This window comes from Anser anser (genome assembly GCF_964211835.1).
Source record: "Anser anser genome assembly, chromosome: Z".
NCBI classification, from domain to species: Eukaryota; Metazoa; Chordata; class Aves; order Anseriformes; family Anatidae; genus Anser; species Anser anser.
This window is the reverse complement of record NC_139723.1, coordinates 39040429-39068098: the sequence shown is the minus strand read 5'-3', so window position 1 is coordinate 39068098 and position 27670 is coordinate 39040429. Positions and strand designations below refer to the sequence as shown.

The following is a 27670-nucleotide window of genomic DNA, read 5'->3' as shown; positions in this document are numbered from 1 at the left end:
TTACCACAAGGTTTGAAATTAATCTTTAGACTATCACATAAAGTAGCAACTTTCTTCATTGGTAATAAGGTTCTCAAAACCCTCAGTAAAACAGATAGCCATGAATGGAGCAAAAACCACCCCATCCATATGAAATTTAAACTGAAACATCAGACGCCGGGAGGCTGACTAGAAGCAAGAGGCTCTGGATGATTATAATAGATAATAATAACTTTAATGCTTGTAATTTTCAGGTGATTTATTTAATCCTCATACACACCCATAATGAAGGAAAAAAAAAACCTGCCTTTGCTGTACAGAGACTATGAGGCAGTGAGAATAAGGGATTTGCCCAAGGCCATGCATGAGAAGTGAGGAATGTCTGGCTGCCAGCCCCATTCTCAAAATACGTCGCTCCTTTTCTAAAGGCAGCAGCTGTTTGTTCTCTGACACTCCTAAAGCACCTAAGTTTATTTCCACTGAAGATAATAATCTGTCCAGTCCAGTGCAAGAGAAATTGGGTCATAAATGGTTAAGCCACTTCAGTTTTCCTGAAGACTCCTGGTAAGCACATGGTTACATGCAACATCATAATTACCAGGTTCAATTTGGGAAGGCGACTGGCACACCAGGAAGGATGGTGCTTAGGCAATAGCCCAAGAGCTGTGGGTTCAGTACAGTGATTGATCTTCCAGCTAGGGCAATTCCTGTAGCCTGAAATGCAGCTAAGGTTTGTATGCACGCTGTGAATCCTCCCTTGCCACAACTGGAGGTGGGTATCTCATGCAAGAAATACACAAGCATGTCCCCAGACCACGACTGGTGCATGCACTGGAGATGTGTGAAAGCATGAGGCCTTGTGAGTGAAGGCTTCCTCTGGAACATATGCACGTCTTGCATTTTGGTTGCGTGATGGCCTTGTCCATCCCATGAGACAAGAGTGGAGTCCAAGAGAAAGTGGCAAAGAAAAGGGCATAGACATGAGGAACTGTCCCAGAAAGCAAGATCCAGACTTGAAGCCCGGGCAGGATGTCCTTTTTATGCTCGGGTCTTTCTGTGAGACTTTGGGTAAAACAGAAGCATTTACATTTTTCTACAGTAAGGCTACTGAAAAGAAGGTGGTAGGTTTATTTTGCATGTTTTGGGGGAAGTGAAGGATTGTAGGATTGTTTTTTTTTTTTCCTTTGTTTGTTTGTTTGGTTGGTTGGTTTGGTTACCATGACGTCAGGATGTTCTCCAAGATTTGATCATTTTTATATGGCAGAATAGTAATGTACCTTGCAGTTCCAAGACAGAGCCCCAGTGCTTCTGACTTCCAGCATGTGCCTACTTAAGCATGGCATGGCAGCCAGGAGTCAGAGGAACTTTTCTATCTAGAGCACTACCACTTAATGAATTAAATTGGAGTAACGGGAGTAATGAATATTCCCATTTCTACTGAATTAAATTGGTTCTTATGGTTCTAATTAATATTCCTTTTTTTTTTATGATTGTTGTTGTTGTTTGTTTGTTTTGAGTAGAGGCAGGCAGAATGATAATAGACTTTTATCAGCCTGCTTATTACTGACTCTTTTTCCTGCTTTTCCTGGCCTTGCCTGCCAGAACTGACCCTTTCTGTACATCCATAGGTCTGAGATTTACTCTTCCTCAGTGCAGGCATTTTTACCTAGGCAATCTGACTTGCAGGCTAGTCACTTTGGACACCCGTACTGTCAGTGAAGAAATACTGGTACCATGGAAGGACAATTAAGCCCACCTAAGAATCCAAAAGTGTGTCAAACAGCTAATGCTGGGTCTTGTAACAACCTACAATTAGCATGTAAAGCCCAAGGCATCTGCACATTGACAGCATGGATTAATCCAGTAATAAAGTAGGCTAAAATGATCATTAAACCTAATAGCATTTTTAACAGAAGTGAAACTAGAAAAGAAGCTACACAAACATATTGATTTCAGCTATGCTTCCCTGACAAGTCTGTATAGATTGTGTTATTTATGCCCTCCCCCCCCCCCCCCCCCCCCCCCCCTTCCTTTTCTTTTCCAGAAAGAACACAAGGCTTACAAATGTAGAAATCTCTGGTAGTGTGAAATGGACAGTTGTGCATCAAAATGAGGGATTTGCATGTTTAACTGCCTATATTTGTATCTTCCTACCCAGTTTGCATATGCAAAGGCGAGGGTTGTTATATTTATCAGTGCATAAATGAAAGGAGAGGAGATAAATGACCTGGTTTGCAGAGGTGCTGAGCACATGCAGTTCCCATTTATTTCAACTGGAGTGTGAAAAACAGGCCCTAAGTGACTGGCCCAAGCTCACACAATGCATGATTGTCAGTGCCAGGAAGAAAACTCAGAAATCCTTCCAGTCTAATCCTCCCAGTCTAAATCCTCCCCAGCCTAAACTCTACAACAGCCTGGCCATCCCTACTTTAGTTTGCTAAGAAAATTAAAAAAAAAAAAAAGGGGGGGGGGGGCACATGAAAAACTCCTGCATAATCTCTAATGACTAACAAATAATGCCAAGTAGGGCAAGTAAATATGTGCGAAGCATTGCTCACACACCCAGCAACTTGCATGTGTGTCACAGATGGTTTTAGTGAAGAGCCAAGAAGAGAAAGAAAGAAAGAAAGAAAGAAAGAAAGAAAGAAAGAAAGAAAGAAAGAAAGAAAGAAAGAAAGAAAGAAAGAAAGGGAAAGAAAGAGGAAGAGGAAAACAAGTTTGTCCAGATAAAGAGAAAGATAGAAAGAGAGACAAAGACATTTTACAATGTAAAAAAAAAAAAAAAAATCCCTTAAATGCTACAAAAGCAAATGATAAAAGCCATAGAACCATTCCTTTTCCTTGATAACGTGTAGGCTAATCTCTACATAAATAGAAATAACAGCCCTTTGAAATGGCAATGATTTGCTTGGAAAACATTCATTAAAAACGTCCTGCAATTATTGACTCTATCATTATTTCTTGGCAGCAGCTGAGTCTCACTGCATCTTGTGTTGTTTTTCCAGTGAAAAGCAAAGCATTGTTTAAAAAAAAAATTAAAAAAGCAAGGACATTGTATTTGAAATATGTGCTTGGTGACATGTAGCTGATTGCCCAAAGGAATCAGGATACATACATTTGTATTATTGTACACGTGAGTAGCTTGAATCATGTACTGTTCGCTCTCTTTGTTTGGATTATGCAGCTTGGCTGGGCAGCCATCCAAAAGATTCACATTAAATTCTAGCTATATTCAGCACAAAAGTCATCTAGCATCAGAGGATCAAAGTTACATCAACCAACAAGCACCAAGGAATTGATAAGCCGCTAAAATTAGGTCATCTCCTAGCAGCTGCTTTTGATGGATGAAGTAGAATTTAGCCTCAGGTTTTCTATTTAAAGATCTGTTACAGCATCTTTTCCTGCAGCTACAATGAGAACACAACAAAGTATAATGCTTCTGATTAAATGTTTAATCATTACTCTTTACTCTTCTGATTGTTTCTGAAATGCCACAGATTTACTGCAACAGCGTATTTGCAGCTTTCCTAGCCCTTTCTAAAGTGATGTTAAAATAGTCAAGATTTTTTAATTCCTAAGGTATAAATGTTAAGAGAGGACTTTTTAAAAAATATGGATAAAAATCTTGCAAAGCTATTTACTTGTCATACTTAGTAAGGTAGATTACCACTTATGGGAAACTGAAAACAAATCTCTATGCAATTATCACACTACTGTGTCCACTGGAAGAAATCATTGGAAAAATCACTAGGAAGAGTTTAAATACAAAATTACATATCCATGCATAAATGTATGTGGGGCTAAATAAATTTATCATATCTATCTATCTATCTATGGCTACATATATATATATATACGGCTATATATTCTATGTGGCTACTTTTTGGGAAATTGCCAACTTAAACTAGTTAACACACTTTTAAAGGCACTTGCTAGGGCAGTAGGCTCTTAGGCCTTTAGCAGCTGTCATTGTGATAACTATAAAGAGTACAATATATGCCCTACCAAGATGTGCTTGTGATTTCAGTGCAATACAAAATGTACCATCACTAGCAGCCTTACAGGAGAGCTGAAAAAGGAAATAAACAGAAAGACTTGAATTAGTTTCTTACACAAAGAACCGGCCCTTGACCTGCTCAGAACATGATCCAGGTCTGCTGGCTGCAGCATGCATACAACATTGTATTGCCATTATCTGTGTAAATGAAACCAGCACAGGACTTTGTCATCAGGGTTTTCAATATGACATCTCTTATGTCTGTTAAAATCGGTATAACCTAATTTAAATAATCTTGAGAAACATGGGAGGGGAAAAGAAGGAGCACCTGTCCTGTGATAAATAAGGTTAACAGCCTTTTGCCTTTTCAAGTCAAAAATGATGGGGACAAAGACTGAAAAACATAGTACGTGATAATGTTAGGTAAGATACATAACCTACCTTTCTACAGATGATGGACTTATGTATGCTACTCTCTAATGGTCTTACCCTGGTTTCATTTTGTCTGCCTAATAAGCAGAGTATTGCTGGGTAAGGTTTATAAGGGGTGGAAACTCCCTGTGCATTTCAGTTCCAAATTTGGTATGCCCAATCTTTATTACTGAAGAAAGCAGCACTATGCACTATAGCTCAAAATTTTAATCTATTTTTTTCCAGCTATGTACCTATTTTTCAATTAAAAAACCTAAACTGGGGCAGGAGGGAGAGTGTGTAATATGTCTGGAGCAGACAACACATCACAAACTTTTCCTTTTTAAGGAAGAATCTTTATGAGCAGAATGTAAATGAGTTTAATTTGTCAGCAGCGCTTAGTACTGCAGTCTGCTTGGCTCTCAAGCTAATCAGCTTTCTCTTTTGCTCAGGGCCTTGGAGAAAAAGCCAGCCAGGGAGCCAGCTTGTAGGTGCCTAACTGGCTCACGGAAGAGGACATCTGGCGAGATGGGGATGCTTTGATGCCACATACATTTCTGACAACCTCATCTGAAGGCTGTCTGTCATAACATCTGCTATCTTACAGTGCTATCGCCACACTTTCTTCCTATGCATTGAATGTATCTGATGTTACACTACGCAGAATTTGGGAGTTCAGTTCTGCCTAAAAAGAAGTGGGAGAAAAGTACCTTTCCTGCCCTCTAGCTGCCCTTCTTGGCTCATCTTAGCATTAATATCCTTTTTGTTCACTCGTTTACTAGCAGAATTACCTCATCACCTACTATTAACCATATGCTCTAGGCCAAAGAAGACAGAACACAAGAAGAGTTTGCTTACTTTGTGACATTACATCTCAACAGCGATCTAAGGAAATAAACACAATGCCCTCTATTGTTAAACAAAATCTGTGAAACCTTTTCAAAGGAGTAAAGCCATATATTTTCAATAGGCCTACAAAGTTTGTTTAACTCAAACACAAAAGAAGAATAACATGAACACCACAAGCAGAACATTTGCAGGAGAAATTGCCATTACCCTGGTCAACTTCTTTTGGCAAGGGCTGTGATTTAAAGTTAAACATACTACTCAATCTTTCCTTCTTTACAGTTATGCTATTCTTGACAGTGATGAACATGCACAAATGAGAGTGGGAGCTCACTATTATTCTGTGTGATGCTAATCCCAATGTAATGCAGCATTCCTTAATCCATAAACATAAACTAAACCTCAATTGTTCAGGAACCAATCTGAGGCACATAAAAAATCTAGTTGGTCAATTTATCATTTGACAATATGAACAATTACTTTTTCCTACTTTTTCTTTCTTTGAAAACTAAATAATTTTTAAAATCCACCCCCCACCCTTTTTTTTTTTTTTTTTTTTTTAAACAGCCATTTGATGCTATAAATTCTGTTATGATCATATTCTGGGGATATCTAAAGAAGGAAGAATATCTCCATTCTCTTTCATTGCTGCTACCTGCTTTATAAAATGTCAATATTCTAGAAAAGTTGCATGAGGAAAAAGAGAAATGCCAACAGAAAAACAAAATAAATAAAAAAAAAAGAAATTCATATGAGGTGCAGCAGTTTCTTCTTTTATTCCACTTAGTGACTAAATTAGGGGAAGGAAATGGCTCTTCCCCTCACCTCTCTGTATTTTCAAAATGTAGATGTTTGGCACATATACAGTTCATAGTTTTGAGAAAACATTGTATTTGTAAATAAAAGTGTTATTTTACTTTACTCACAAAATCACAGAATGGATTAGGTTGGCAGGGACCTCTGTAGGTCTTTTAGTCCAACCCCACTAGCTCAGGCAGAGCCACCTAGGGCCAGTTGCCCATGACCATGCCTAGAGAGCACAATTGTTATTTTAATAAATCATAATTTTTTACTAAATAAAGTGAAGAATAATTGCAAACAAATCAAAGAACATTTTTATGAGCTCCAGTCCTATTCACCAGGTATGAAAGCACTAGTAGTTGTAGATCATCTCACTCGCCCACATGTGGTTGCTATGCATTATGTTCCAAAATGCAAAATGCACAAACCTACTGACGACAAGAGTCTGTAAGAAGAGGAAAATTGTGGTTACTTGTCGTAAATGAGAGGACCTGCTTCTTTTAGGCCTCCTTGTCTATATCAGAAGAGTTTCATCATGCTATCTGTGTCTTCTTGGATCGGCAACGTGTCCTACTTCCATGTAAAGGTTGAGCATTTGGCAATGAATGTGAAAAAATGCTGTGCAAGATCTCATTAGAGAGATCCCTGCTAGCTAGCCCAAAAATCGTTATCAGGTAATCCCTGTTCCTTGCTTATGTTGAAGGTGAACAGAGGGCTGGAGCACCTTTTCTATGAAAAAGGGCTGAGAGCTGGGGCTGTTTAGCCTGAAGAGAAGGTTCCAGGGAGACCTCATTGCAGCTTTTCAAAACCTAAAGGGGCCTTACAGAAAAAAATGGAGAGTAACTTTTTGTTCAGTCAGATAATGATAGGACAATGGAGAAAGGTTTTAAACTGAAGTAGGGGAGATTTAGATTAGAGGTTAGGAGGAAAATCTTCCCATAGAGGGTGGTGAGGCACTGGCACAGGCTGCCCAGAGAAGCTGTGGATGCCCCATCCCTGGAGGTGTTCAAGGCCAGGCTGGATGGGGCTTTGGGCAACCTGGTCTGGTGGGAGGTGTCCCTGCCCATGGCAGGGGGTTGGAACCAGGTGATCTTTAAGGTCCCTTTCAAACCAAGCCATTCTGTGTTTTATGATTTTATGCTTTTGAACTGAGAGGATCATGTTATATACACAGTTCACAGTACACTGTACAGCTATAAAAATCTTCTACAGGAGAAGAAGTGTTTATAGAAGAATAATATAATGCCATACTTTGATAGGTCACTAATCTAAGCAGGCCATAGGGAAGATTAACGTAGGCTGACAGTATGAGGTTTGGTTTGTGGTCACGAATGCTGAGGAATCAACAGTACCAGCTGTGTTTCAGAAAGAGACATAGTTGTTTTCTATACCCATAAACTCCACTGTGAAGAAAAAAAAAAAAAAACTGTGAAAAGAATAATAAGACTCCCAAGATCAAGCCCTTGAACATGAGCAAATTAAGAAGCAGTATTAGGTTTTCCACTGCCTCTTCACTGAGCCCCCCAAGCTCAGTTCATGTGACCATGTTTTGTTACACAGTTTCATACCCCTATGTTGGTATGCAACTTTGCCTTCTTCCAGTGGATGGCCGTATATTTGTTTATTCTACTCCTTCAGCTTGTGACTTCAGGTGTCATTTACTGCACGCCTTTCAAGCCCAGCAAGCAAGAGTTTTCTTATTGTCTGGCTTTTACATCATAATATTTTTCCATTGTTTTCTGTTTGCTTTTTTTCTTTAAATAAAGATGAAAAAATTACCAACAGTAAAACATCATTGTTTTAATGTTTAGATGCAGAGGAAAGCAAGTTTCAGAGAAAATAAAGTAAAATCTGTGTTCAGCATGAGCTAATTTGGGGGCCAGTTTGAGATGCCAACTACAATTCTCAGTACTTGATAGCACCCTGTATTTGCTGAATATGGTTCTCACTGCCATCAGTTTCAGCTGTGAAGGTTTAAATTTCTGCAAATCCGATCAACACCTCTCATCATGGATATTCCTAAGTCAAGAACCTACTGCGCTTCCCCACCCATCCAGGATCCTTCTCTTCACCTGCTGTTTTCCACCCTTTCAGCAACTGTATCGCATCACATCTGTGATCTCCTCCTACCAGGGCAATAAGATTTGAACTGCTGAGAAGACTGCCCGTCTACTTTTGGGTCTGGCTTTCAGCTCCAGATAAGTGCTGAGAGAAACAATTTTAAAGGAAATTTACCATGAAAAGTCTCTCCTTCAAGGTCTGTGTATGTGTGTTCACATGTGTGTAGCAGAGGTAACTGAAGTAGAAAACTACCATTGTCCATTGCCTTTACCTAATTTTCTGTCTACAGCCCTTTGAGCCTATCTTCTTTTCCATCCTGTGACTTGTTGCAGTAGGTATAGAACCCACCTCTGTGTGTCCCCCACACATTTCACTTTCTCCCCACTGCATCCATGGAGTCTTGGGCTGGAATTGCCCAGCTAGTGATGAGACCCATAACTCTGAGGGGTTTAGAAAGGTATAGTGAGATGATTGTGAATGAAGCCAAGAGAATAGAAGTGTTGGCTGAATACAAGGGAGAAAATTATCACTGTCAGAAAGTTATTAAAATCTGGACCAGATATCCATGTAAAATGGTGGAAGACATCCATTTGAGACTCTTGAAACTCAAGTGGACAAAAGCATGTACTCCCAGGGGATGATTTGAACATGTTGTACTAGACCCTTCGCAGCTAAGATTTCCAGGATTAAAACTTAGTCTTGATATGCTGCCAGCAGCCTGTATACACTCTTCCTAGCTGCAGTGGTCAAGAAAGGGACCTTCATAGCTATATCAAGGCCTTTCCCATTTATTTGCAATAGCAGTAATGAGTATACGAAATATTTTACGTCCCCTTTCTTTGCCATATATAGCAATTATTCTGTCATTCATCAAATGTACACAAATTCCTTTTCATATGTAAATACACCATTTGCTTCACAACTCTAGCCAAACAGTTGTGCAGTTCTTTGTCAAGAAGATAATATATTTAATCATGGAGTGCCTTGTTTCCATTGTATTGAACAGGTGTTGCTTAATAGCATAGCCATTGTAACACTATATTCATTTATTAATGTGAGTGTAGCGAACATATTGTAGAGACAAGAATGTGCTGGTCTCATGGTTAGGGTTAGTGGTTTCTTATGATGTGGTATGTGTAGGATAGTGGCTTTGATTCAGAGCTGCAGAGAAGCAGGAGTTCATTATAGCAAGTACAACTGATGTGGCTGTTTTTGGCCCTTGCTCACTTTTGAAAAGCAGAGAATACTTGAAAGACTTCATTGAAAATGTGCAAGTTATTCAGTGTGGTTAATTCTACGTTAGCTTCATTCCCACCTTCTTTTGAGACTGTGTACGTGACCATGCCTTCTGAAACAGCAAAACCAATCTGAAATGGGTTCATTTTGCTTTTTGATATGTGCACAATCCCTGGAATCCTATTTCATGAAATGACCTGTCTTCGGATATGATGGAAGAAGACAGGAGGTGATCAGCGAAAATTATGAAACTATGCTGAGTTGGCCAGCGCAGCTACAGAAGCTCTGTCTCCACGTTTACTCATTTTTAAGCACACTGCCACTTTTTTAAGAGTTACTGCTCTGAGGATTCTCTACCTAGAATTGCAGCCAGCTGTCAAGGTAGCTACAGTTGCACAGGCAAATCAGGTGAATAAGTGGAATAACTTAAGCACCTGATATTTCATATTGCATGAAATCACCCATTTACCATCAGCCCTCAGGGAAACACAACTGACAAACGCAGGTAAATGTCTGCAGTGGCCATTTGGTTTATGGAACTCAAGTGTCTACTTCAGTTTGTTTGGACACGTGTCCAGTATTTTTTTGTGAAGTGCTTTATGCTAACTGTGATGTCCTATATCATTATTATGCGGTGCATTAGAAGTATCCCCCACACACACCCCACACACATTTGGAAATGTTGCCTTTAAATTTCACGGTATGTACTTAAATGATTGTATTGGAGAGAAGATTAATAAATGTAACTAAGTCTTCACCTCTGTACAATACCATCTGTTATATGACATATTTTAGCTTTTATATCATCTGGCAAATGAATAATCTTAATCTTGTTAATCTCTATTTATACAAAGACACTTTCATCCATAATGCTAACTGGCTCTTTCACAGCACTTTCTATCAGTCAGCCATAAGCACTTTCCCACTGAAGCAAATGACAGTATCCCTCTAATGATTTCCATTGCTGCTTTCTGGACTCTGTCAGTTCCCAATGTTTTACTTTTAATGGAGGGCCAAGAACAGAACAAGGAAGCTATGAAGTAAAATAAAATGTTAATGTTATTAAAATATTTTCTGAACTCTTCTTATGACCCTTCTTTAAATTGTCACAAGAGATTGATCAAGCTGTCCAGTCCTTCTTTCTTCTTTTCTTAGACTCACAAATCTTTCTCTTCATTTTCTCCTCACTAACATCAGCTTTGTAGTCTTCCAACTCCTGTTTCAGCTGAATTACCTCATAGTTGTGAGCGAGTAAAGAGGAAAAAACGATTCATTATCTGCTTTGTAATGTTCTCCCATTGGTCTTGGGATAAAAGCAGAGTGTTTAATTCAAGCAGGAAGCAAAATTACTTTTGTTTTCAAGATCAGCTATGATCTGGGCAGAGAGAACAGGCTCCATGTACGAACCCTCAGCCCTGGCATGATCACTCAGCCTGGACAGCGCTGCTTTGATCTGCCACGGCCAAAGAGGAGAGATGAAAAATTTGGACCCTTACTTGAGCCACTTCACTGATCTGCTGTCTCATTACATCAGCTAATTATTGTGTCTTTGCTCCCAAATCAGATTCTGTCCTACACCTCAGACTGTTTACTGTATTTTATCCTCTTACTCAGGCAACAGTGCCAGACTTTGTCCCTCTCATTGCAAGCTCCCTCTTCTCTGGATAGAAATCTTTCATGATTTCTTCCATGAAACTAGATTTTATCTATCTGCCTCCCAAACGGCACAGGCTAGAAGAGAGCAGGGAAATCAACATTCAGAGCCACACTGGTTTGGTGTGTGCTGTACCAGTGACATCTAGCACAGATGCTCACACAACCTTAGAGGTTCCTGTCTCAGCTAAGGTCTTGTTGGATACCATATAGGCACATCCTGAAATATAGACTCTTGCCAAAGTAATTTGTCTGTACAAATGTACAGGACTGACAATGGATTTTTTTTTTTTTAATTTTTATTTTTTGAGCGGAGGCAGGAGCCATTTGCCTACTGTTACAAAACAAGACAGTGAGAAAACTCAGAGCAAAAGCATCTTTTGGCTTCCTGACATAATACTGTGTCTGACAAGCTGTGTCAGTCTGTTTTATTTAGCTGTTTTTTTATATTTTTTAAATGGATTTTTATATTAGCCAGAATGAATTTTATAACCAGACTGAATAGTAGCCAACTGCCAACCCTACTGTAAAATAACTGTGGTGACAGCCCACACACCCTTCTTACCAGCTGAGTGACTGCTCTTCCATCAGAGGACACGGACCATGGTTCTGAGGATCAAATTATTGATTAACACAGGTCACATTTTCACCCCTTCTCTTCGTTAACCACTCAGCCTCATCACATGCAATGGGAGACCTCAGGATGGGTTTTGAAGTTTTCCTGTCATGAAAATGAGATTAAAAAATTACCCTCTCTTGGGTGAAACTGACAGCACAACCAGGTTTACCTACAGGATCAGCCTGCAGCCTGGACTTCGGAAGGACAGACACCATGGACGGCTAAATCCATGCATGGCCCTTAGCAGAATATGCTCACACATCTTTGCTACAAGAAAGCAAAAATATATCACTTTTATACTCAATCTGGAGCTGGAGTGGAGAAAAGCAGCTCTCCAATCTCTGCCATGCTAAAGAAAGTATGATGAAAGTACGAATTTGACAGAATCCTCTTAACTAGCTGTCCTGTGAAATACAAACATAAGGCAGGGCAGGGGGGCATTCTATTACATGCCAGTTAGAGAGACATATGAGACCTCACAGTCAATATTCATTTTTCACAGATTGCCCTTCCAGCCACATCAGGAGATTGCATCATTAACTGCAGTAAAAGCTTTTCCTACGTGGTGGAAAAATGTTCTGATGGTGGCAGTGAGAAATACTATTTCACTACACAGTGAAAATGAAAAGACTGTATTCTTAAAAAGACAAAAAGAAATCTCCAATTGATAGAAAAAGGCAAACAAATTCTATTCACAGCTCTGTGTGAATCAATGATACTAGCCAACTTATCCTGAATTGTCAGCAATGTAGCAAACTTTGGCCAGTAACTATGGTGCATCTTATCTTACTATAAACAGAATTGCTAACATGCTAACTGATACCCAACCACAGCTGCACAAAAATAGCAGAACAGCTAGGTAGGGAAGCCAAGTGATCACAGGCTTTTGAAAAATAATTGTCCCTAAACAATAGAGATTCTCCGTGCAAAAGCTTCCTAATGGAAAGATCAATATCTTTTAACTATTATTTCAACAACACTATTCTTCATTAACAGAATAAACATATTAATAGTGTACTTCATCACTTAAGTGATAATAATGGTAATAAACCACTTTAAGAAGAACTCATCTGTTTCCAAATTTAGCTGTCATTCACCCTGAAAAAAATAATGTTACTAAATGTATATATATATATTTTATTTTTTTTCTACAGCCTTTCCATTAGGAAACTCTACTTTTTTTTTTCCTAAAGATTTATGAAGACTACATAAAGCTCAAGCATTTCTGTAGTGAAACTAGAGCTTATACAGCAGAGGAGGATGCAGTGATCTTTGACAGCATAATTCCCTCTTTCTAAACATTCAACTATGCCTGAACTTATGAGGTGTACATGGGCACAACGCAGCTGTTGTATAGTCTCAGGCAAACCACAAGGGAGATTGAAGTCATACGGGTGCTAAAATGATGTCACTAAACATAGCTATCATTAAATTATTTTTAAAATTTTAGCACGGAAACATGATCTTGCTAGTCAACAGTTACTGGATGGACCAGCTGGGAGGATCTACTGGCAGCCTAATTCAGGATGTAGACATTCAACACATTGCATATGAACCTCAAAATAAGTAGAAAGAAGGGCAGCATTCCAAAATTATTTTTAAAAACAATTTCATAACAACTCTCTCTACCACGCCAACTACTCAGTGCTGTAGGACACTCCCTGATAACTGCTGTGCTATTGCTATCATGTTCTCATCTTGAATTCTCATTATATAATAAGCAAGGAAAAAAACAATCTTGTCACCAGGGTTGAAAAACTTTATATTCTAGACAGCCAGAGGACTCACAATTTAGTGATATTAGCTGCTCTGTTTTCCTCCATCAGCTTCCTAAAATCTACTTGCTAAGAAAAACATAGGATTTGCTCTTTCTGCTCATTCTGTTTCACTGCTGACTGCCACTGTTGGCATGCAGGTTAGGACAGGACAGGATGGAGTGGACAGCACAACTAGAGTTTGCTGGCTCGATGTCCGAGCTACACCTGGCACTCTTAGCAAGGAAACTGAGAGCAGAGGGTGTGCCATGTCAACATGTAAGATGAGTCTCGGTAAGCAACGGGATTTCAGAAACAGGACTCCCAATGGTTTGTTTGAAATGTCTACCATTACCTGGAGCTACTATGATGCCGTATATGAGAAGAGTACTTAAAAAAAAGATAGCCTTTTTTCAGTGATACTAATCAGGTTTTGTTTACCCATCCTCACTGTGCAGACTTCAATCTAATGAGCTATTATCTTTCTCAAGTTATGCAACACTCCCATAAGAGCTTTCAGATTACAAATGGATTTTTTCCAGGCATCATATTGCCATGTGACCCCAAATTATCAACTGACCTGCATTAATCCAGAACTTCTAAAAAGTCATTAGGCAACATAGCAACAGAGCTACAGGAGCAGAGGTTAGTCTTTACCGTGCCCCTAACTGAAGTGACAGCACTAAAATCACATTAGGGAAGAATTTCGAAAGGCTACACCTACTGTGTCTAAGTAAAGAACATAGATGAAGTGTTAATTGAAAGTCAGAGAAGTAGCAAGTTATGAAAATAAGATTAGAAGAAGAGTTACAGAGGAAAGAGAGACTCAGCTGATTAGAGAGAAATTATTCATAAGACCAACTGCTGTAATTTGAAAAAAAAAAAATCTCCACAAGCATCCAATTTGATATTACCATATTTATATTAAATTTAACACTGTGAAAGACAATTACCAAACATGCTAAAACCATACACCGGGGAACTCACAAGAGGATGCTGACCATGCCTGACATTTAGGATAAAATGCCATGAGGTTGCACTGTTCCTTTTTCTTGCCCTCTGCACTCCTCCATTATTGCCTAGTGGTGATATATTCAGAAGGAAACCTGACCGGCTCTGAACAGTAATGAAGTGCCATTGTGTTATAATGGCATGCTTAACTTATATGTTTCAATGTTATTTTTGGCAGCCATGTGATAAAAATCAAAAACTCTGTATGTGTGCGCAAGCATATTACATTCAAGTCACATGAGCACCAGGCATAATTCTGTCCCAGAAATAAATGTACTATCATGGCTTAAGTTTTCTAAAAGTGTTCTTTCCCATCTGATGCTCATTTGGGCAAAGAAAAATCAGCTTGTCTTACTGGCAGAGGCAGCAGGAATTTGCAGTAGTAAGCTTTGCCCCCCCCCTACACCCTGTAACACACTCCCAGTGCTGCTGCACTCCCATGTACAAACTAGCTGTGGTGTCAGGAGCAATTCTTGCTCCTCTCCCCAGCACCCAGCTTAGTCTGCAATGGAGCTTCTGGCCTCAGCACAGCACTTGGGTGGTGCACTGTGACCAAAGCAGTGAGGAGGGTGATGCTGCTCCTAACTCAAATACAAGGTGCTTGTAACCTACCCCCACCGACACTGAGAAGCCCAACCACCGACAGGCTTCCTCGCAGTCGGTGTAGCACCTAAAGAGAAGAAATGGAGTGCCTTCCTAGAGTACAACTCCCCGTAGTTTCCAAGTGGCCTTCGGGTGATGGACAAACTAAGAAGAGCGGTGTGAAACAGCAATGACTATTAGCTTGTACAGGAGACTGTGGAGAAACCCACATTAACTCCACACAAGCTAACTTGGGAGCACTTCTGCCTGCACCCCCCGCAGCTCTCCACAGCCTGCTTCGCAGTCCTCCTGCAGAAACATCCTCCCGTTTCTGGCAGAGAAGCAAAATAACCAGTGGCTTTTGGAAGCTGTTTCCTTGTCATGGCAACACACGCAACAACCTTTGTGGACGTCAGGAAATTGCTGGGCTTGAACAGGCAGCAATCTCCCCTCGCAGCAGTAGCAGAAGCAGGCTAAAGGCCCCACCGAGCCACCTGAAAGGCAGGAGCGGGGCACACTGCTGTCTGTGCTCCAGGTCCTGGAGGAGGCAGTATATGTGGGCTGGCTTGGACACGTGGCAGGTGCAGTGACACAGAAAGAAGCCACCTAAATGTGTCTGTGTGCTGTACCTGGTTGCTGCTGAGTCATCCAGTGCCTTTGAGCAAGTTAAGTCTCTGTGCAGAGAAGGTCTCAGTTTCTTCCCTTTGAAAGTAGAATAATGTTTCCTTAGTGGAGTAAACCTCAGAAACACCAAATGCCTGCCTGATGCTTTGAAGCTTACATGTACCATTTAACCGCACAGAGTCATCCCCTTTAGTTCTGCTGCTGTTTCCAGTATGAAAAAGAAATTACTCCAGGAATGTTAAAATGAAACTGGCTGCTCATGGAGGCCAAGTCTTTGTCCCATCAGCTTTATTTCCCCAGTCACTGCAGCCCTAACCCGTCTCCTCAGTCCCCACTGTGTCCCTGGTACATGCTCTGTATGCACAACACGATGTCTACTGTGCTAGGGAGCTCTGTGCTGGCCATAACACCTATGCTTTGCCTGCCTTCTCTCAGTGGAGGCACTACCTTTGCATCTCTTCCTCTAGACAGAAAGCAGTTTTCATAAATCTAGTCAAAACATAATTATCTGTAATCCCTCTTCAAATCCAGCTGAGGACTGAACGAGCTCAGAAGCTACTAGTGAGGGGGACTAGCAGACAGACTGATGACAAAGAAAGATTGCATAAGCCTCATTTTCTTACAAAGCCAAGCTACAGTACAATTAGGAGATTCAAAATGATGTTCTGCAAAGACTATAATTCATCCACAGTTTACAAATTATTACAGAGCGATGTGATTCATTTAGCACAGAAACACTAAGTGTTACGTAGGAAAAATGAGGGCTGGTCTTTTATTTATAGTTGGTTGAGGGGTCCTGAACCTGATCACGGGTCTTGGAAGCAAATAAAATATCTTAATGATAACCTTGCATAATTTCACTTAGCACTGAGAACACAGAAAGTTGATTTAACAGATTAATTGGCATTTGGATTTACCCTCAAATTGTCATAAAGCCAAACTACACTATTTTAGCTATCTAACTGAAACACTGATTAATCCCACATACATCCCACATTTTATGTTACAGTAACATTGGTGACCCTTCTAAAATTCAGTAGGCATAGGGTAGTCTTCCTCATGACCATTCATGTCTGTACAACTGAATGTGGTTCCCACAACCGAGTTCCCTGCTGAAGCTGTTTTGCAGTGGTATATGCACTTTACATTTCAGTAGTAAGCACACTTTAGTTTATACACGTATTAGCTTTCTGTTAGTGTAAATTGCTCGTTCTACTCATGGTTGCCATCAAAGTGGTTAACCTTGTTTAAAACCCCTAGAACTGAAGGGTTACCCCAGCAATATTGAAGCCTATGCATTTCTGACAACCTGCATCCAGCCATTTTAAGTCAACAAACATGTCTTTTCCCTGACCCTTCTGAGCTTTTGTTCAAAAGTTTGAAGGCTGCTTAGTGACAAGTGATTTGTTTCCATTAGAACATGCCTCATTCCAGCCATCCGTGACCATTTTGTACTTCGGGCTTTATAACCAGCACGTCTCAACATTCCTAAAATCCCAGAGAGGATCTGAAAATAGAATAAGAAATGAGCATTTAAATTAAAAACAACAGCCCTTGCATGAAGCTGCCAGGTTTTTATGGTAGATAGTGTCTTTTTGCCCACCCCCACTCTCTCTACTCCCCCTTCGTCACAGGGTTGTAAGCCGCATTTTCCATAATATTTTGCAATGCCACCTAGGGTTACATTCACTCTATTTATAGGAGCCTGTTTTAAAGTGAAACAGGTGTCAGCTTGAATGAGGCTGTTGTCAGCATACACGTCCTCTTGGGGAGGGGATGGGAGGTTTACTACTTTCTGTACTTGGGGGATTTACAGTTTGATCGCTAATCTCTCTCTGCAGGGTTCGGAGGGAGGAGGGGGGAAGAACAGAAGAGCAGTGGAAGGAAAGGTTAGCTTTCTGCTGAAGCTATGCAGTGCTGCCTCTCCCCCGGCTCCCTGCAACCAGACCTTTCCTTTTTTCATGTGCTGAAACTGATCTGAGTGCTTGTGGAAGGGGCCAGACAGCCTGTCCTGAGGAATGAAACCCTTCAAATGGCTGCCAAGCAGGCAGAGCGCAAATGAGGTGGGGGGGGGGCATAGAATTCACGCCTCCCAACCGCCCTGTTTCATCCATCCCACCGGAGACCATTTCTGAGGCACAAAGTTCAGCGTAATGCCCCCATGCCTCTCCATCTTACGCTACTTTTGTTATTATCTGCTAAATAGCAAGGCATTAACCTAGCATTTAGGAACTCTGGGAGGAGGCAAGATAGAGACCACTGTGCTACGTAGTGTTGAAATAAGCACCAGCATAAGAAGTCCCTGACCTACTGAGCTCAGTGTCAGGCCAAGGAGGCAATGAGCACATGAACAGATGAAGGGCGTGGGGGTGGCATGGGAAGATGAGGTAACACTTAAAGAGGATTTAGTGAAAAGCAGAAGTCACAGCTCATTGCTTGCCTTCGTTTTGACATGCACATTAACCATGGTTATTGCCTAGGTAGCTGTATACGTGATTTTTAAGAACAAAAGAGAGGCCACTAAGACATTTCACACAGGCCAGTAACAGTTCATGAACTGCAGTAACTATTAATCACTACCTATATCAAAATAAAACTCTTACTACAGTGAATGCCTGCCACTCCATTGTGTGCCAGACATGCAACAGGGGCAAGCAAGAGTTGCTGCTTGCCCAGAAAAACATCCAACGTGCAGAATTTGACTCGATGAACAGAGGGAGGACAAAGGTACCATAATCACAGTCAGACAGCTGCTTAGAGAAAGGAGAGTGGAGCAAAACGATTTGTGACTAAAGGTGACTTTTCTTGCTGAGGTCATTTAATGCAAAGATGAGTGTCTCTCTGGCACAGTAGAGAAAGCACTGGAATGAGAAGTACACAAATGGCATACACTTGTAGGGGGAAGCTGGGAGAGATGCCCAGGGTCAGTGGGAAGGCTTGGTATGCACTGTAGAGACTGGAAACAGAGCTGCCAGGGTGAACACTGAGATGTGGGAAAAGACAGTTATAGAGGCAACTTGGTAAGCGAGGTGTTCATGGAAAGGAAAAAAGGTTGCATGTGACACTAGTGACAATGATTTAGAAGTGTCTTGGACTTATTTGGCATCATCAGTATACCAGTCTGGCTATATGAAGTTCATTTTTTGTATTCACTGGTATGCGTCAGGAGCTAGAACATAACAACTTCCACTGCACCTGAAAAGAAAGACGTGGCCATACTGGAGACATTCCAGTGTAGGGCCACCAAGATGATGAGGGGCCTGGAGCCCCTCTCCTATGAGGAAAGGCTGAGAGAGCCAGGGATGTTCAGCCTGGAGAAGAGAAGGCTCAGGGGAGATCACAGAATCACAGAATCACAAAATCATTGAGGTTGGAAAACACCTTCAAGATTTCATTTATGTCTACAAATACCTGCAGGGAGGATGCCTTAAGGACACTTTTCCAGGCTCTCTTCAGTGGTGCCCAGTGCCAAGACAAGAGGCAGTGGACAGAAAAATGGAACACAGGAGGTTCCCTCTGAAGATCAGGCAGTGCTTCTGTACTGTTTGGTTAAACAAGCACTGACACAGGTTGTCCAGAGAGGCTGTGGAGTCTCCCTCCTTGGAGATCTTCTAAAGCTGCCTGGACACAGTCCTGGGCAACCTGCTCTGTGTGTTCCTGCTTGAGCAGGGGTGGGACCAGGTGACCTCCAGAACTCCCTTCCAATTTGAACCAGTCTGTGAAATGGAAGCATCTTTCAGGAGATAAAATTACAATTACAGAATGATCAGGCAGAGAGGAATATTTAAGGTGTATTAGGCCACCGTACTAATTTCCACCAGAAGTAAGTAATCTTTAGTTCTTGGACAGATGTAATACATAGAATCACAGAATGAATCATAGAATGGCTCGGGTTAGAAGGGACCTTAAAGATCATCTAACTCCACTCCCCTGCCATAGGCAAAGACACCTCCCACTAGATCAGGTTGCTCAGGGCATCATCTAACCTGGCCTTGAACACCTCCAGGTATGGGGCATCCACAGCCTCTCTGGGCAACCTGTTCCAGTGCCTCACTGCCCTCTGAGAGAAGAATTTCCTCCTAATCCCTAAGATAAATCTCCTCTCTTTTAGTTTAAAACTATTCTCCCTCGTCCTCTCATTACCTGATTGAGCAAAGGGTCGCTCTCCATCTTTTTATAAGCCCCCTTCAAGTACTGAAAGATTGCAATGAGGTCACCCCAGAGCCTTCTCTTCTGTAGGCTGAACATCCCCAGCTCTCCCAGCCTTTCTAAGCAGGAGACATGCTCCAGCCCTCTGATCATCTTTGTGGCCCTCCTCTGGACTCACTCCAACAGCCCCACATCCTTCTTGTGCTGGGGGACCCCAGACGTGGATGCAGTACTCCAGGTGGGGCCTCACAAGGGTGGAGCAGAGTGGGACAATCACCTCCCTTGACCTGCTCTGTTGATGCAGCCCAGGACACAATTGGTCTTCTGGGCTGCAAGCACACACTGTCAACTCATGTCGAGCTTTTCATCCACCAGAACCAGAAACCATCCACCAGAAATCCTTCTCTGCAGGGCTGCTCTCAATGAGTCTGTACTCCCAGTCTGTACTCTTATCTGGGACTGCCCCAACCCGGGTACAGCACCCTGCACTTGGACTTGTTGAACCTCATGAGGTACATGTGGGCCCACTTCTCAAGCTTGTCCAGGTCTCTTTGGATGGCATCCCTTCCTTCTATTGTATCAAATGCACCACTCAGCTTGGTGTCATCTGCAAATTTGCTGAGGGTGCACTCGATCCCACTGTCCATGTCACTGATAAAGATATTAAACAGTACCAGTCTCAGGACAGACCCCTGAAGGAGGTCACTTTCCACCAGCCTCCAGGCGGACATAGAGCCATTGACCACCACTCTCTAGGTGTGACCTTCAAGCCAACTCCTTATCCACTGAATGGTCCAGCCATCAAATCCATACCTCTCCAATTTGAAGACTAGGATGTCATGTGGGACCAGGTCAAAAGCCTTGCAGAAGTCCAGGTAGATGACATTGGTCGATCTTCCCTTGTAAATATGTAAAACTCTTATTTATCGAAGAAACAAGGCATTAAGGCAATTGGATTTACATTAAAAAAAAAAAAAAAAAGGAAAACGTTCAGCATGTGTTTGTGGATTTACTGTGATTCAATAGACATTCATGTTAATTGGCTATACAAATAACAACTTATTTTTTAAATTTAGTATTTCTGCTTGGAGTGTTTGGAGTTATCACTACTGAATAACTCATCATGGCATTTGTGGTTTCACTCATGCACATATTTATGAACACTTGGATTTTAAATATCATGAAAATCACAAAACTATGAAAATCCCACTGCACAGCAATGCAATTGAAGTCTTGCAGAACTATTTAGTTTTGTTTTATTTAACAATGAAATAAATTCAGAAAATAACAATGAAAAACACCACATAACTTCACAGAAAATGGGCTTGGGAGAAGATACACAAATATTTAAGTACAAAAGGTTACATTTTCAGAAGTGCTCACCAGCTCCCATTCCTGAAAATGAACACCAGATCCACTGGATGCTGAGTGCTGTCAAAAATCTAACCACTTCACTGAAGAGCCTAACTGGGAGCTGAACTCTCTTTGTAATCTGATCCCATCTGGGAGATGTGGCATACCAAATTCTTTGCGAAGAACTAGATCTTATCATTGCTGTTTCTGAATTAATAAAATGCAGTTGAAAGAGTGCTTTGTGCAATATAAATCATTTTGATAACAAATTTACATGCTGCAAAAACAAACAAGCAAACAAAGCCCCTGAAGATAGGAAGCAGCAGTCTGTTCTTGGGGGGGGGGGGGGAGCATCAAAATAGGTAGCTGGTAAAGCCCTGCCTGCTTAAACACCTTGGGCATGACTTCACTGGACTTTGCCCTTCCCTAACCTCCAGGGCTTCTGTTTCCCCTCACACACAAGAAAAACCTGTGAGAGCTGGAGATAGTACACAAGCACAGCTCTGCTGGCTGCTGCATTGTCTTCCAAAGGATGGCACCACTGTCTCCTCCATTTTGCCATCCCTGTCATGCCCATGAGAAACTTCTTATTCAATTACTTCTTACTCACGATTCAGGTGGATACAATATCTATATATTTAATAAATTTAGAAGTTCATGGTTTCCAGACAGGTTATCTCTAGGTGATTACAAAGCAGTTGCTTCCAGTGGGGAAGCCTGAATTAGACTGCTCTCTGGAAACCACCTGGGTCTTGAGTTCAGCTATAACCAAAGAAAACACCTTCCAGACAAGCTCTGCTACCAATCCCCTGCGTCCTTCAAACATTTGTCAAACCTCATGCCTCTAAGCAAATGCCCATAGCTTGGATTTAAGGAAATAGAGATGACTATAACTGCAGTCTTTCTTGCCATTTTTTAGGACACAATTGCTAATATTCTTGGCAATTGATCACCTAATGTTATCTCTACCAACCCAATTAAATTTACTGCCTGCCAACCATAGATAGCTCTTCATTTTGTTCTACTCTCACGGAGATACAGTTCACTTTGCACTTTTTTTCAGACCACAGTTCTTACAATTATTTCTGAAAAATGCCCTTGTGTCTTCAGCATCACACATCTGCATTATATTTTCGCTGTATGCCTGGACTTGATTCTTGAAGGTCACCAAACTGCATTTAAAAAATCTTTGTTGGCTACAACAGAAGCCTGTACATCACTCTTTCTGCTGTAAAAGTAATGAAATAATAAAAGCATCCACTGTGCAGCAGGAACTTCATGTTCACCTTTCAAAGGATTTGCCACCCTTATGGAGTTAATTTACATTAACATAAATATTCCATTAGTAAAAATGTTTATAACACACTTCTCTCTCAAGAGGCATTCTGCAACATGATTCTTCAACCACTTATGTTTGACTAATGTGTATCACATTTGAATAATATAAAAAGACAACTGAGTTAAGTGATTGAATGCCTGGAGAAAACCAATGTTAATTTCCACTAAAAGCGAAGCACATTCCCTTAATTTTGCAGCTTAATTACTGCAGTATTTGGCTCACAAATAAAAAATGGTTCAAGAAAAAGTTTCCAATGATAGGTTGCTGAAGATGCTTTTTTTTTTTTTTTTTCCCCCACTCCTATGTAATTGCAAAAAGGATTTTTCATACACGTTAATTCAAGTCTGTTCCTGTGACCCAGACCAAGGCTGGTAATGTTGAGTACTTGTTTCCTGATATGTTGTTAATGTAATCTGAAACCCTTGCAGGAGCTTGGCATGGGATGTCTTCTACATCCCAAGCTAATTTAGTGCCAAAAATCCATCCAAAGAATATGCTTGAGGTAAAGCAATGCTCTTCTTCTTGGTTCCTTCTGATAGCAAATCCTTTACTGACATCTGAATTTTTCAGAAGCAGCTTTATTGAGTTAACTCTAGAAATGGGCTGATACCCACGCTATCTGTTTTGCTGCTGAGCTAACTTGTTGGCCATACGTTTCTAATAATAGCATTAGCGACTTGCTGAGGCTACTCAGTTAAGATGAAGGATATACCATCTTTAATATAAACTTCGTCTCACAGATACCCCCCCAAAATTGAGTCAGTCTTCCTGCCATATAGAAGACAATCTTAAAGAGAAATCCATTAAAATGAACAGGAGGCAAAGGAAAGGGAGTAAGAAAAGAATCTATTAAAATGTAAAGCTTAAGCAGCCTTCTAGTTTATGCATAGAAAACATGTCACTGACAGAGTTAAGACAAGCTCAGAAAAAACTTGTGGCCAGATTCTGATACCACGAGTAGCATCACTCCTTTGACTTCAGTAGAAACAGGGCAATTTATCTGGAATACAGGAGTGTTCTGATGTTTTACATTATTGCTCAGTGGAGTAGTGACCCAGATTTCTACTCCAGGCAGCTGGAAACATGTCATAAGGGTCACTTAAATTGTAATTATTCCTACTTTATCATGGTTATAGAAAGTTAGCTTGCCCTGTGCTGAAGTCTTGTGAAATTTCTAAAACTCAGTTGCTATAAATTTGGTTCTAGTGAGTGGTGCTAAAGCAGTCAGATGAAGACGCAACAGAGATACAGAGAATTATTAACTTGAGCCTTGTGAAGATTTTATTCTTTCCTTTAATCTATGACTGTTAATTTCTTATTTTTTTCTTTTTGTATGCAATAAAATCTTTCATGTTGCTCTAAATAATGTAAAAAAAAATCTGTAAATTGACAATAGCAGAAAGAGAAACATTCAATTCAAGTCAAGGTTCAACCACCTTTAAAAAGAGTGCATATTTCACTGAATAAACCATATAATTTCTTATACGCTCAGTTCATCCTGTTTCTCTAGACTCTTACCATAGTGTCTGAGGTGCACGCAACTAGTGTACTGTTAAAGAGTCATCCTTTAATGCAACTGGACCTTCACCTTTTAGTGAGACATTTTTCCTCATGATACACTTACAATATGGTACACTGAGGTGGCTGACTTGTATTACTGACTTCAAAGGACAATGTAAGTAAAAGACCTCTGCAGTGTGGACATAAAAATAGGCAGAAGGATAATGTCCATTAGAGACTGGAAATAGAAGGCTTCAAGAGCTTTTAGAGGATCAGTAAACTTCATAGAATCACAGAATGGTTTGGGTTGGAAGGGACCTTAAAGACCATGTAGTTCCAATCCCCTTGCCATGGACAAGAATACCTTCCACTACACCAGGTTGCCCAAACCCCCATCCAACATGGTCTTGAACACTTCTAGGGATGGGGCATCCACAGCCTCTCTGGACAACCTGTTCCAGTGCCTAACCACTCTCTGAGTAAAGAATGTCTTCCTTATATCTAATCTAAATCTACCATTTTTAGTATAAAGCTTTTACCCCTTGTCCTATCACTATATTTTTTGATAAAGAGTTCCTCCCCGGCTTTCCTGTTGGCCACCTTTAGGTATACCGGAATGCTGCTCTAAGGTCTCCCTGGAGCCTTGTCTTTTCTGTACTAAAACCCCCCTAATCTCTCAGCCTGTCTTCATATGAGAGGTGCTCCAGCCCTTTGATCATCCTTGCGGCCCTCCTCTGGACCTGCTCAAACAGGTTCACAACCTTCATGGACCCAGAGCTGAACGCAGTGCTCCAGGTGAGGTCTCAGAAGAGTAGAGGGGGAGAATCACCTCTCTCACCCTGCTGGCCACGCTTATTTTGATGCAGCCCAGGATATGGTTGGCTTTCTGGGCTTTCTGGGCTGCAAGCACACATTGATGGCTTATGTTGAGCTTCTCATCAATCAACACCCCCAAGTCCTTCTCCTCAGGGCTGCTCTCAGTCCATTTCCCACCCAGCCTGTATTTGTGCTTGGGATTGCCCTGGCCCAGGTGCAGAACCTTGCACTTGGCCTTGTTGAACCTCATGAGGTTCACACAGGCCCACCCATCCAGCCTGTCCAGGTCCCTCTGGATGGCATCCCTTCCCTCAAGCGTGTTGAGTGCACCACACATCTCAGTGTCATTAGCAAACTTGCTGAGGGTGCACTTGATCCCACCGTCCATGTCACCAACAAAGGTGTTAAACAGGTCCCAGAACTGACCCCTGAGGAACACCACTTGTCACTGATCTCCACCTGGACATTGAGCTATTGACTGCAACTCTTCGAGTGCAACCATCCAGCCAATTCCTTACCCCCTGAGTAGTCCATCAAATCCATCCATCAAATTTAAGGCATCACTTTTCAGATGAGCACAAGAAATAATTTAAGTTAAAAAGTCTGCCATGTGATTTTATTCTGAAGAGGTTCCCATTTCTCACACACCACATTGAAGGTTCTGATTAATACAAAGGCATAGGCAATTTAGTTACTTGCTCGCTCATGCAAGGGGCCATTCGACACAATCAGCCAGTAGTAAGAATAACTATCATGCTCATGCAGATTCTGTCCACTACTGTATGCAAAGGAAAAACATGTCTTTAAGGGAATTAAATATGAAAACTTGCTCTTAATTGTAGTTTTTACGTATATGATTAGGAAAATTTTCTTATCCATCCAGAGTTCCACACGTTCAGTGACCTTTTTTATCACCAGATGTCATGCCAATTTTCATTTACTGAGCGAAGGAGGTGCCTTATTGTCAACATTTGCTGGAGGAAATGGTTGTATCTATGTGACTCTGACTCAGTATTTTTGTCTCTGGTTATATTAATTCCATTTACAGCCTAAACCAGCAGAGCTGTTCTTCTGAACATCAATCCAGCAACGAATCTAGGTGTACACCTAATTTTACACATGCAAGTATATTCATGAAAATTGCTTAATTTATCTGAAGCTAGACAGGTAATGAAGTTCCTGATGTGAATCTGATTTCTTACTGATGAATGAAGTCTTATTCTCATGCCTAACATCCATTTGAGTACACTACCACAGACAATTAAAAACAGTACCTGAATGTTTCATGGCAATTCTGCAGACTTCAGATACTGCTAATCCACTAATTAGGCAGTGGCACTGCCTTATCTTGAGACTGCAAACATCTGCTCTGCATCAGACAGAAAACACGTTATCTCTATTTTAGTGATTAATTCATCAGCCAAAATGTTGCCACAAGAATTGATAGAAATGAACAATGAGAAGGTTGGATGATGCTGCTTGTATAAAACACAGGATGCCACTGAAATCAAGTAGAAATTGTGATGTATTGTAATGGAAATAAAAATTGGGTTATAGAAGAGAAGAGGTCCTGAATCTGATTGGGTAAAGCACAGGGCTGTAGAGCAGACTGCGGGGATTTCTGAATGTGCATGGAAGTATTAAGTATGAAACTGTTGTGGGGAACTTTCCAAGCTGGAAGGGATTTGCAGAATGCCCAGAGAGTATGTACATTAGAAAACATGGTGATACAGCAGAGAGATTAAGAGAAATGAAGCAGTAAGCCTCAGAAGAGCCATGGGAGCAAGAAGACAACCTGTGCACACATCTCTACACCCTGGACAACACTTTCTTTCATGGCAAAATCTCCCTTCTGCTGCTGTATAGTGACAGTCATCAATGTCAAGGAAAACACATCAGAAACATGTAAACACAAAACAAAACAGCAATTCCAGCACTTAAGCTACACTGACACTTAATACCTGTAATTGCATTCAAAACAATAAACTCCAAGCAGCTGAACATTCAGGGTACATTTGATCACACAGAGTTTTGAAATAGTGTCAGAAAAGATGAGGCCTTCCAGAGGACTTCTTTGTAAGTGTGCCTGATGGAGGATGTTTGCAACTCATGTCTGATAGCTATGTGAATTATTTAAATCCTAAATTTCTTCCAACAATGCACAGAGTACCAGTTGGTGTTGAGGCTTGGGAAAGCTGCACTCTCCCCTACATGGTAAGAAGCTACATGGCAAGAAGCAGTGTGATAAAGCAGTAGCTACAGTATGCTGAAAAGACCATACACATTTGGACCTCTCTCTATATGTATATGTATAAAATCAGCATTATCATGTGAGTTCCTCACAGATCTCCCCACGAAGGGGAAAGGTTAGAGCTACCCAGCCTTCCTTACACATCCATGTATCAACATATACTTTGCCACTGAAGGCCAGTAGAGCCATAGCCTCAAGGAGAATCACCTAAATGTTTCCTGTAGAACATGTATCAGTATGAGGAAACATCACAGAGAAGCAGCTATCTGCCCACTGGGCATCCTTCTTTTTTTGTTTTACAGGAAAAAATATATTCTTAGCATTCACAGTAGTGCTTTTTCAAAGAAAGGTTATATAAAGTGATATAACACACACAGAGACACGCAAAAAAGAAATGTGAATGACTCACTGCACTTATGCAAACTAAGTTGCGTAAGCCTGTTTTTCTCAGCTCTAAAAAAAAAAAAAAAAAAAAAAAGAAAAGCACATACACAACCCTAAAAAATGAGCTGAAATTCTCAGTTATGAAAGTTAAAAATGTTGAATAAAAGCAGAACTCCCTCAGCTTCTCAGGGTCCTTCACGCCCACATCTGGTGTAGTGTTTACCAGTGGATAAAAATAGAAAGTTGAAACTTAATAGACTCTAACAATTATCACAGTATTTAAGAATCTATCAAAACAGAAAAC

General features: G+C 40.9%; 1 protein-coding gene across 1 annotated transcript in view; it reads right to left on the bottom strand.

Moving 5' to 3' along the window:
• The window catches only part of LOC310889755 (tubulin polymerization-promoting protein family member 2-like), a 99546-nt gene that overhangs the window by 50822 nt on the left and 21054 nt on the right, over positions 1 to 27670 (bottom strand). Inside the window, exon 2 of the mRNA XM_083817718.1 lies at positions 11550 to 11705. The gene's annotated coding sequence lies outside the window, so the exon portion shown is untranslated. The remainder of the gene's footprint in view (positions 1 to 11549; positions 11706 to 27670) is intronic.